Source organism: Diadema antillarum, unplaced genomic scaffold (assembly GCF_040938485.1).
Source record: "Diadema antillarum isolate AM-2024a unplaced genomic scaffold, OU_Dant_1.0 scf00000036, whole genome shotgun sequence".
Classification (NCBI taxonomy): Eukaryota; Metazoa; Echinodermata; class Echinoidea; order Diadematoida; family Diadematidae; genus Diadema; species Diadema antillarum.
In genome coordinates, this window is record NW_027270925.1 from 1,851,114 (window position 1) to 1,864,124 (window position 13,011).

General features: G+C 36.9%; 1 pseudogene; it reads left to right on the forward strand.

Moving 5' to 3' along the window:
• The window catches only part of LOC139708185 (polypeptide N-acetylgalactosaminyltransferase 2-like), a 132,911-nt pseudogene that overhangs the window by 21,550 nt on the left and 98,350 nt on the right, over positions 1-13,011 (forward strand).

Sequence of the window (13,011 nt, forward strand, 5' to 3'; positions counted from 1 at the left end):
ACTACTGTTATAGCTCTTGCTATGTAATGTCCCTTTTTTTGTTTGATAACCAGAGCTTGAGACTCACAGACACAATTTTAATGGCATTACCCTTTCACATGGGTCTCATCACCATTATACAACTAGAAGGACATCTGTTGGTGTTTGTGGTTCGTAGATTTTGACATTCATTTGTACTGTATTGGGTAACAAAGTTGTCATTGAATTTGATTTCTCTGATATCAAATGTCACATCCTCTCCTGCCGCAGTATTTTGTGCTTCTCTTTCACCGTGGGCTGCAGAGTGATCCCAATAATATTCATCTTCCCATGCAGACAGAATAAATAGCATCATCTATTTGGTGAATCCTATCTCTTAGGAAAATAATTGGCATGTTGCCCTTGAAGGGTATTCGTTTCACACTGTGTTCCTCAACATTGGAAGGGTTGTAGCCTTCTGTCCAGCATGCGAGCTCTCTTTCTTGTCATCCCCATAAGATGAGTTTAGCTGATATATTTCCCGACAATCCTTAGTAAAGACTGCGCGTCTTCTGTATGTGCTGGTTTACCAAGGGCATAGGCAAATAACTGAGGGGATGATTAGTATCCAGACTGTTGCAATTGCTTGATTGATTATGATAGACAGGTGAGGGAAAATATTCAGTAGCATGGAAGCAAGGCTAATCAAATAAATTTGTTTAGTCTAGCTGTAATTGCCACACTGTCTTCTTTTTTTTTTTTATTGAAGGTTGCTTCAAACCATATATGTTTGACAGATTTTTGCAAGGCCTATACAATTGTTGGCCAAACAGATTTTTAAAATTCTGGGCTTTTTAGTCGTGGTTTGTGCTCAAAGAAAAAACAAAACAACCTGTGGGCAATTGTTTTCTCTCCTTTTTTCCCCCACATACTATGGTGTATAATAGATAGGGCCTATCACATTTTACAAGGATAGCATTTCACAAATTCAGATTTGTAAGGCAATTTCACAAGTGGTTGAGTTTCCAATCAAGAATCACTGTGATGGAATGAAAACTAAAATAATAACTCAACATGATAATAAGTTAAAAACCAAACATATAACCCCCCTCCTCCCCCCCCCCCCCCCCCGAAAAAAAAAATCCTTGAAATACAATTGCCATGACTTTGAAGGAAACCCAAACCCAAAGAGCAATGTGGATTGAGTGAAAGTCTCAGCAACATTTGTAGAACACATCAGTGAAAGTTTGAGGAAAATCGGACAAAAGTTATGAATTTTTACAGTTTTGATGTTGGAACCACTGGATGAGGAGACTACTAGAGGTTATGACGTATGTGTGGACAATAATGTAAAGAAAATACAAAGGGATTCCACAATTCATTTTTCATGAAAATTACACATTCCGTCAACTTGATACTGACATGTATGTATGTTAAGGATAGCAATTATTCCCTGCTTTCTGAACGCGATTAGTCAAGTGCTCTTTCATAATGCTAGAAAAGTGAATTTTTGTGGGATTTTCTTTATATTTCCTTTTGTTCAACAGATAATTGTGTAAAGTAAAATCAGTCGTTAAAACATTGCAGAAATTCATATGAAGGTCAGTTTTCATCAACTAGGCCTACAGAAATATTGTCGGTTGGTAAGTTTAATATGCACTGTCTAATATTGTCCAGAAGCGAACGACCACACCCCCACCCCTTTGATTGTCGTCTAACGAAGATAGCATTGCATATATGCACACATACATACTGTATGTATGTGTTGCAAGCTAGCTACAGTAAAGCAGTGTTCATAGAGATATATGTGTAGTGCTGTATGTAGGAGACCGTGCAATGACAACCCCACGAAATTGAATCACACACTTTCTGTTATAATTAGCATTTCTTTTTTTTTTTTTTTTTTTTTTTTTTGCTGCAGCATAGCATTTGAAAATCAAACTGATGAAATAAAGATCTCATGATTCGTACGGGAAGTATTCAAATTTGTAAACTACAAGCTGCAATAAATGCGATCGTAAAAACTCCTTGTCAATGAACTTGCCACAGCTTTAGATGGTATCCTATAGTCCCACTTATTAATTTCAAGGTCATATCACAGAATGTGTTTTTCAGGGACTGAAGTCGGCATGAACGTGAGTTTATTTTTTAAACAAGCAAATTCTGTGCATATTGAGGTATCCTAGCCATTCTAATCCTAAAGTAATGTTCTGTAAAACTTCATTACTCAAGGACTTTAGCACATATTTCCATATTTTAGCGTACTTTTCAATATCTACTGTCGTCACTTTTTGCAATGTACGGACGATGTGCTTGCTATTTGCAGGGGTTTATTTCAACTATTTTCAGACTATCCTCATCCACAGTGATTTAAATCTGAATGATTAATGAGAATCGAATGCAAGTCTCTTTTAGCAATGGAATGCAGGGATCAAAAACGATTTGTGGGTGATACTCGTGTTTGATGTGAGTTTGCGTTTAATCGCAAGTCGAGTTTCTAGCAATGGGGGCCCAGGGCAGATACCAACCATCGAGGACCCGGGCAACCATACTCAAGGAGAAGAGGATATATGCCCAGGTTAGAAAGCTCTTGTGAATTCTCACCTCCCTTACCCTTTTATCCAGTGTGATTGATTTATACAGTGGATGAGCTGTTACAGATTTACCCTAAGACAGGGTATGAAGTGCCTGATGGAACAAATGCTACGGTTTATCAGTCTAGCGGTGTTTTGCTGGGAAAATTGCGTTTGGTTTGTTATGAAACCTGGCAACCGTTTCAAAGAGAGTGATTGAGTTCTTATTAAAGGTGACATAAAATGCCTTAGGTGCACCTAGGCCGTGATTTTAGAATCAAAGTTTCTCCCCGGCTCCTGTTTGCACAGCAAGCTTCGCTTCAGTGTCTGTTGAGGTGCAACAGCTGGCAGGAGAATACAAATCAAATGCAAATATTTAATTTGCGGGAGATTGCCCAAGTATGCACCCTCGCTCCAGTGGTTTGGAGTGCACTGCTTTTTATGGTGGCTATTGATTGTTGATAAGTTCCTGAATGACAGGTCTTAGGTGTTGAGTGTTGAAAAATGATGTTTTAGAGTGGTTTCAGATCGACACATATAGGGCCTACATCTGTGCCCATTTGTAATCACATTCCTGTAATGCATTTTTAAATGTTTTACAGGGAGTTACAGTGTTCGGATAGTGAGATTTGTGAACTTTGCCTACCAATAATATTGTAAACAGCATTACCAAAATACATACAACAGCTGTGTCACTAACTCTACTCCCTGCCAATCAAACATGGAACTCTCTAGAAATTCACGTAGACAATCACATACATGAATATCCAGAACTCATTAGTAGTGGCTTGGTGGTCTGGGGCCACTAAAAATTGATGTCAGGCTACCAAATTTCCAAAAAGGCTATCTTTTGATGGCCTGATCTGACAGCTAAGAGTTCAAAATGTATTTCTATATTTCCTTTAAATTTGGGCCACTACATTTCTCTTTTGGGCCATTAAAATTTCAAATTCAAACAGCCTAGTGGCCCAAGCAGGCCACCAGAGAAAAAAGTTAGTGTTGAGCCCTGATTGACATAATAAATACTCTGTATATATGCACACACGCAGCCAATGTGAACACAAGTTGAGCTATGCACTTTAATCATGTCTCAGAAGTTTTACAGATTTGGAATGCACTCATGGAAAAAAGGAAAACTTAATTGGAATCATATCTATAGCACAACAGGCTAGTCATGATGTGAGAGACATCTTCAGGAAAGATGTGATAAATGTTTGCTTTCAGGCATGGAAAAGTCACTCCATTATATTGCATTGTAGTGTTACACTAAACATGTTCATAAACAAGTCATTTTGCAGGTATGAAACCTGGCTCTTTTTTTTTTTTTTTTTTTGCTTTGAGAGAGCAATATAAACTCACTAGACTAATACTGATGTCAAGACTATCTTCAGGCTCTCTACTATTGTATTCAGGCTCTTAGCCAGTGCATTTAGGCTCTTGACTAGTGCTGTCAAGCTCTGGACCACTGCATTCAGGCTCTTCACCAGTACATTCAGGCTCTTGGCGAGAGCATTCGGGCTCTTGACCAGTGCAGTCAGGCTCTTGACTAGTGTATTCAGGCTCTTTAATAGCTAGTGCATTGAGGCTCTTGACCCGTGCTTTCAAGCTCTTGACCACTGCATTCAGGCTATTCACCAGTACATTCAGGCTCTTGGCGAGAGCATTCAGGCTCTTGACCAGTGCAGTCAGGCTCTTGACTAGTGTATTCAGGCTCTTTAATAGCTAGTGCATTGAGGCTCTTGATGACCACTGCATTCAGGCTCTTGACTAGTTTATTCAAGCTCTTGACCAGTGCATTCAGGCTCTTGACCAGTGCATTCAAGCTCTTGACTAGTGTATTCAGGCTGGTGACCAGTGAATACAGTCCCTGACCAGTACATTCAGGCTTAAAGGCATTTAGGCTCTTGATCACTGCAGTCAGGCCCTTCACCAGTGCATACAGCCCTTTGACCCCTGCATTCAGGCTCTGGACCTGCTACATACATTCCCATATTTATTGCTTAAAGGACAAGTTCACCTTCATAAACATAAGGATTGAGAGAACGTAGCAATATTAGTAGAACACATCATTGAAAGTTTGAGGAAAATCAGACAATCCGTTCAAAAGTTATGAATTTTTGAAGTTTTTGTGCAGTAACCGCTGGATGAGAAGACTACTCCAGTGCATGAATAACTTAGATGTCACATGCGTACAACAATATAAGGAAAATATAAAGAGAATTTCACAAAATGCCATCTTTTGAAAAAAGTACACATTCCCCTGACTCGTTACCGACAAATGTTATGGGTAATATTATTCCCCCTGCCTTTAGAAAGAGGCAAGTCAAGAGCTCTTTTATTATGCGAAAAAAGTGAAAATATGTTGAATTTTCTTTTACATTTTCTTTATACTGTTGTACGCATATGACTCACAAGCTGTAGTTAGTCTCCTCATCCAGCGGTTCCAACACAAAAATTTTAAAAAATCATAACTTTTGCATCGATTGTCCAATTTTCCTCAAACTTTCACTGATGTGTTCTACTAATATTGTTGCATTCTCTCAATCCTTATGTTTATTAAGGTGAACTTGTCCTTTAAGTAGGAACTAGGTATATGTTCTAACCCTCGAAAGAACTAATGTGTAAGAAATAACAAAATCTTGCAGGCCGAGACATACTCTATAAGCAAGATACTTTCATGGAGCTGATAACCTTTTTTGTGACATAACATTTTTTGGACATGTAATTTTCTCAAAATGCCACTTTCATTCAATGCCTAATAGTGTAGACAAGAACTTTGCATGCATAGTAATTTCACAAATCTTGGCTCTCATTAAATTCAGGAAACTAAAACACACATGAACATTTCTGGTTTAACAGTAGTCTATGACTTTCTTTCAATGCAGCAGCAGGAAAAGGTAGTATTTTTTATGTGAGTTCATTCATATCATTTTGTTGCTGTTGTAATGCTGAAGGTATGGGATGCCTGCAGATGTAAGAGGGTCTTCATTTTGAGGTTATGATTGCCTCATGAATGTGCTCATACATGATATGTCTACTGTGGAAGCCGCCAAGTTCTGTTGTCAGCTATAAAAAGGCCTAGCTCTTTTTCTGTTGGAGCAGCCCCATGATGTATTCATCAAAGCCAAGGGAAATCAAACAGCTACCCTAATCAAAACCATTTTTCAGTCCGCTGAGTGTGGCACTGATGAAGTGAGTGTCAAGTGCAACAGTGCGAGGCTGCCGAAGCAAATTTCACAGCTGGAGGGGCCGCGTCTATGACCTTATCCGCATGGTATAGAGCGGCAAAGGAAACCCAACAGATGAAATAAAATCTCTTACAAATAGGTGAGACTCTTTTGTTCGAGTTTGCACACCGCACATCAATAGCGGAATCGTAAAAATCAACCGGGTCACGAAATCTGCCTGGTTGTATTTCTGTGGAGCAGTGTGAGGGCGAAATGGCCACATTGTAGTCGCCAGTCGACTTTGTAATGGATCGGTTTGTTGTGTGGACAAGGTTTCATATGTGAGTTGAAACAGCTTCAAGCAGAGGGAAGAATTGGCCAAACAAAAACTCACTTTTGTGGTCATGCTCCCAGGGTATTATATATGATATGATATAAAAAAAGAAAGCAAAAGAGAATAATTTTTGGTAGAAATATACGAAGCAAGGATTTGAAATGCTCCATAAAATATATACATACATGCATACGTACGTAATATATTTTAAACATTCTGTGCCTTATTTTTGCTTTCTCTTTGGGGTACTTTTAATTGATTGGGTAATCTCTGCATGGTAAGAGCTGTGTCTACGTTATAGGGAAGTTTCACATCATATTTGGCTTGGCTGAAAGCAGTCAAAATGAAGTAAACAGATAGTCTCTGCAGGAAATTGTGACCGTTGCAAATGTTTTGACAGCTTGGATATGGCATCATTAATCGTCATACATTGGAACCCATCACTGAGCCATAAGAAGCAACATCTATGTATCTTACTTGATATATGGTGACATTTTGAGAATAATTTTTCTCTGGTTTTAAATGAATATGTTTACAACTTTTTTTCTGCCTATGTGAAGGATAAATGGAATTCTCTCATACACAGTGTGTGGGAATATACCATCTTTATGAATCATTGAACATTTATTGGGGATTAATTAACAAATAATATTTGCCCAAAGAATAAACAAAAAATAGTTGGTCTATGCAACAGAGAATTCTCTTGATTGTTTTAACACTAGCATCGATACATCAATATTTTTCCCAATATTCATTGTGGAAGTAAGTGACATGACAAACAGGAGTGAGGTTACAAATAGTGAGACAAACAAGATTACGTTTGTCACCCCGTATTTAATCTTGAGGGGAAGTGAACAGAAAATACCTGAATGCTTTTACTCTGGTTGGTATGTGGTTTTTACAGAGATGTTTAAGTGACATTAAAGCAAACTTCTGGATTCACATAGCGTCATTAGTGGATGGGTGAAAACACACAGACCTGCAAAAGCAACAAGCGTGGGTAAATCTTCGGCCGATCATGTGTCACTCAAACTTGCAGTCAGCTACTTTAATTTTCTTCATGCAGCAATTCCTTGTGCACTTCGAGGTCTTGCAAGAGGTTGCAACTACAATGTATATTCAAATACCTAAAAAGAAATTTGCTCACATATAACCAATGGTGATGATCACAAATATTCAAATTTACTCTCAACATTACACATTTAGTTCAGTTGCAGTAGTCTTTTCATATTTGCCCCCGGTTTTGAAATGCTGTGAATGCAGCTTCATTCTGATTCACAGCACAATTGATAAACTGTATGCAAAGTCTAGTAAAATTACACAAAAAGAGACATGTAACCCAGATTGTTAAATAAGAAACAAACAACCAGCATGATTATGGAAATATTCAACAAAGTTACATAGTTTATCTTCCAGTGCATTAATATGATTGTCAATCTCTTGCTACAAATCTTTCAACATCCGCATTATTTTCAATACATTTTACATAATACAATCATGATGGAAAACTAGGCTATCCATTGTGTGTATGTGTGTATGTGTGTATGTGTGTGTTTTGTTTCTGTCTACTTATAAGAGTTTACAGTTTTTTGCATCATAGCGCAGAAAACAAGTTGAGAAAACCATTAATTTTTGTTGTGTTTGAACAGGACCATTGGTACAGGAGATATCAAAATACTGTGTCTGAATGAAGTGGGCTGTGGTGCAGCAGATATGACCCTAGACTCATAAAAAGCAGATTCTGAATTCAAATCTTAGGCAGTATGTACACATCTATTGGATATGATTTTTCACTTCTATTGTCCCTCTTGACCAAGGTGTACATTGTAAAAGTGGATACCTGGTTATTTATGCCAATTTAATGGTAATAGCAGGTCCCTCCGAAAGAGCAGTGCTAACATGACAAAAAGAGGCTACCCTACAGGAATGATGGTCAGGTATTTTTATCATTGAAAAACATGTCGTACTTCTGCTCCCCATAATCTGTAAGTGTTATAAAAAACTCGTTTTTGAAGATAATCGTCTGAATGATTGTGAGGTAAAGAGAATTTGTTCGTATACATTTTTGATGCTTTCTGAATACTTACATTTTTTGAAGGATGGGTCAGTTTATATGTATCTCTGTTGCTTTGGTCCCTCTTTTCTTTTGTATAAAGATAATTATCTATGATGATTGTGATGTATGGGGGATTTTTGTGCATCTACATTTTGGAAGCTTTCCTATAGAACTACACATGGACTTTAATTGTTGTTGTGGCTGTCTTAGTGCTATAAAGGCCCGCGGCGGCTTTCACAGTTCACTTAGCAAGTGATAATTTGACAAGCTGACCCCATTTTTATTTCCCCAGGTAAGCTAGCAGGCATAGATCAATGGTGTGTGGGGAGCCACCGTTGTCGTTTTCAACTCACACCTTCCCTGAAAAAAAAAAAATGAGGCTAATACTAACTTTGGCTGCTGGGATGTGCGTGTGCAGCTAATGTGCCCATAAGAGTGGCGTTCCAGGGGGAAAAGTACAGAATAAATGTTAAAAGAGTAAAAGCGCTGTTTTTCTTGGTAGATTTCTTTTCCTTGTTTTGACTGCCATACAGTTTGGACTCTAGATGTGAAATCTGTTTCTGAGTATGTAACTCCCCTCCGCTTTGACATTTTAATAACAGATATACCAAGCAATTTGTATAAATGCTAATTATTTTCTCTCTTTTCTTTTAGGACAGTGATTATTATGTGATGAAAAGGATCATTACCATACTATTATGTATAATTTCATCATATTTTCATATTTTGTTTGCTTTCATTGTTATGGAAACTGGTTAGAGATAGAAGTACAGATATGTAACAAAATTCATGTGTGTATTAAAGTTGTGCACTAAGTTGTTAGATGAGAAATTCTGAAATCATTGGTATATCCTGTGAATAACAGAGAAGCAGGTCCTAGAGTATGCACATTAATTCTATTTATTTGTGTGTTTGCATTTCAATCGTGCAATGGTCAAAGGTTAGCATCAGGCATATTCATCATTTACATATATGGCTTTCGTAGTGTTTGCCCAAGCCTTACACATGAGCCCTTACTCTACTCTGGAAGTGGGAAGTGCAGAATGTCTATGGGATTTGAGAGCTGTAAGGATAGGAAAAGTCACTGAACTGGTCAAACAGGAAGTGCTATATTTGGCTCATTCCCAGTGTGCCCCAGTCACCATTAAAGCTCTCAAATTCTTTTCTCTTTTTTTTTTGTCCCAAATGACACATAACTCAGTAATTTGATTTATATGCCTCCTTATGACCACAAATATTGACAGTAGTGCATCACAGTATTCTTGTGTAAACGTTGCAACAAGTTTGTTGCAACTTTGTGCTTGACATGCAAGCTGTCACTGCAAAATAAATCCATTTTTAACTCTGGCTCAGTATTGAATAGCAGTGTGTAAGTTTACAAGCAGAGATTGTTGTTTTTGAAAATATCTGTGTCACAATATGTTGGAAAATTGTACTATGATTTTATTCTTCTATTACAATATGGTATTTGCAATGAACATTTCTAAGAAGAAGTGATAATATAAACATAGGAGAAAAGGTATCCATAATTTAATTTTGAGCTGCTGTTGGAATGATGTAGATGATTGGAGTGCAAGTTTTTATCTCAGTGAAAAAAGGCATGTTATGTGTGTGAAGTAACATTGTTCTAACAGTCAGTTTGTTCAGCTCACATTGAAGAATATTTTATATCAAGAGAGTATTCTAGAGAGTATTTAAACACGTGAATATGAAATTCCTGTCATAAAAGTACATCACTTCACCTGCTGTGTTCTAGTTAAGGGCCTATTTCTCACTTAAGGTTTGTATATGTTTTAATGTTTCTTATTTAATAGGTTTATTACTAAGTTTGAATTGGCAATACATTTTTTGAAGTTTAGATTTCCTGTTCCTCTCTCAAATTGGCCAATATTTGTAAATTTCTTTCTGATTTTGTGCAGATATTATGTCTTATCATTCTCTAATAAATGCAGAGGTATCTTGTATCAGTTCAGAGATAGAAATTAAAAAAAAAATGATTTTAATGTCAAAATTCCCCAAAGGTATTATGGATTAAAACACATCAAATAATCAAGTCATTTCATTACCAGAGTGTATCTTATATCTGACAAGAAGATTTAATTAGCAATGGAGATAAGATTGTAATTTCTCTACTTATACAAATAATTGTTCCAGGAATTGATAGATTATTTTACATTCTAGTGTAAAGGAAAGTTCATCAAGTCATGATTACACAGGTTAATCTTTGATTGTGTTATTTCTTAAACTTGTTTATATCTGATAAAAAGAACAGAAGAAGAAGAAGAAAAACGGCTGCACAGTGTGGACTTGATCACTTCAGTAGGCTGTTTTAGGAATGAGTGTGCAAGGCGATACTTTTTATTTCCGGACGTAATCACCCCAGCTAGGATCCAAAGTGCTCCTTTCTCAAGAATTGATGATTCCTCATCACTCGTGGATGTTGATGGAACCTAACTCGTAGGTACTAGCATTTCAGAGAGGAGCTCAGGATGCTCATCCTGAGCTCTGGGAGAGGCCATCAATCTTGTTTTCCCTAGCTGCTCACCAAATGCCCAGACATGAAAGTGAGCCCTCGTGGATGGCTGGGTGATCCCCCTGGCCCTTCTACTCGAGTACTTTTGCACCAAAGTTCCCCTTGTCCATTCACACAAGAAAATTAAACACGGCAGAATGATGTGTAGTTTGTATGATGGTAGGTGAACGCTGGTGCCAGACAATGTTTCCTGAATCATTAGCAAAACTCACTGCAGAGAGAAACAATAAATGTTTTGGTAAAATGTACATTTTAATGGCACCATGCTATACCATAAAAAAGACAGTATCACTGAGAAGAGATTAATCTCAAATACTGTTAAAGAGGAAATTCAGTCCAAATATAAGTTAGTCTGATAAAAAAGAGTAGAATCTTGCAAGTTCAACAGTAAAAGTTTGAATGAAATCGGATGAAAAATGAGGAAGTTATGACATTTTGAAGTTTTGCTAATTTCTGCAAAACAGTTCTTTCACAGTGGATATGAATATGCAAATGAGTGAGCTAACCATTTCATAACCCTCACAATTTTCCATTGATCGTGTACAAAAAAATGACGAAAATTCAATGTTTCTGTCATTGAAGTCTTGAACATGATGTTATTCCTGGTTGAATAACTTCAGAATAGTGATCAGTTAGATATACGAGGATTTGAGCCTCGGGCATAATTATTATTGCGGTTGAATGAAAAACTGGAAATTTCAAATTTTATGAACAAACTATATGGTATAAAGTTGTGAGGGAATGACATGCTCACTTTGCCATGTGCATATTCATATTGACTGTTCAAGAACTGTTTCCCACTGAAAATAGTGAAACTTCAAAATGTCATAACTTCCTTATTTTTAATCCGATTTCGATCAAAATTATACTGTTGAATTTGTAATATTTTACTCTTTCTTATCAGACTAACTTATATTTGGACTGGATTTCCCCTTTAAAGCAGTTATTTTTGCATCGGTTTAATTTGTTGAATATGTGAATCACTGCTAGGCCATGAATTTAACAACATGCGAAAATTTCGCAAACAGACAGGCATTAGTGCACTCCTAGTAAGCCTTACTGACAACTCGTGAAAACAGCATCTCATGAAAATATCTGTGACCTCCTCATTCATGAAAATATCTGTATGCAAAAATAACAGCTTTTACAGTAAATGGAATCAGCTTGTAAATCTAAGGACTTGTGCAGATAAAATGTAAGACATTCCAGATTACTGTAAAAGTGGATATTTTCGCGCAATTAATTTTTCGCGCTTGGCTGTGTCAGAAGACTTTTGCGTGTTTTCAATTCCGCGGAATCAAGACATCAAGTACTGGAACATAGGGCATGCAAAAATATTCGCGTGCTTTTATTTTCGCGCTTGCTTCTCATTGCGCAAAATGCGCGAAAATTTCAACACCGCGAAAATTTCCACTTTTACAGTAGTCCTGTCCCAGGTCCACCTTAGGTTGTAAGAAAAAGATGCAGTCTCCTTCCCCCCAAAAATGTAGATTATAAAATGACTTGAGCTTTCCATAGATGGATGTCATTGTTTGATTGATATGGAATTCTACTTGAAGCATGTATTCTTTCCTTTTAATATGAATCTTTAAATAATTTGACGGTGAATTATTCTTAAAGGGTGTGTACAGTTCTGGTCGAGGTGAAGATTTAGCTTTTAACGTTTTGCGAGATATTCAGAAACCACTCTATGAGATGTCAAAGAGCATGCAGTTCTAAGTGGTATCAAAAGTTTATTCGATGAAAATTGGTTTTGAAATGGCTGAGATATCCAAAAACAAGGTGAAACAAAGAGATCCTAATAAAGTTGTGGCATGTCGCCTTTTATTATTAGCACTTTTTTGGATATGTCAGCCATTTGAAAACCAATTTTCATCAAATAAACGTTGAATCGTTCTCAAAATTACATGCTCTTTCATACAACATAAAAGGCTTTTCATTATCTCACTTAGGAATGTTCAAAACATGAATCCCTACCTAAACCAGTACTGTACAGTCCCTTTAAGGATTATGTGCTGAATGTGTTTATATCACTTTGATAGAATGGCTTCATCTAGTAGCATAAGATCTTCTGTTTATGTCAATTATTTCGCAAGTCCAATTTTGAATGAATCAGGACTTCTGGACAATTTCGTAGTTGTGGATGAATGCGCAATTTTGGAGTACAGTAATGAATGGAGAAATGTATGTGTGCATGTCGCATAGGCCTACATGTCAAGATCAGATTTTATAATTTTGCTTGTTGTTCAATTCACAAATAGCATGCGACTCCCAAGATTAGCCAAAATATAAACCCTGCAAAATGTATGTCATATTCAGTAGGCCCTACTTGAAAGCATTATTTGTTGCGGTTGGCTGTCATTAGTGATTAAGGCTGCGTTTATCTAAAA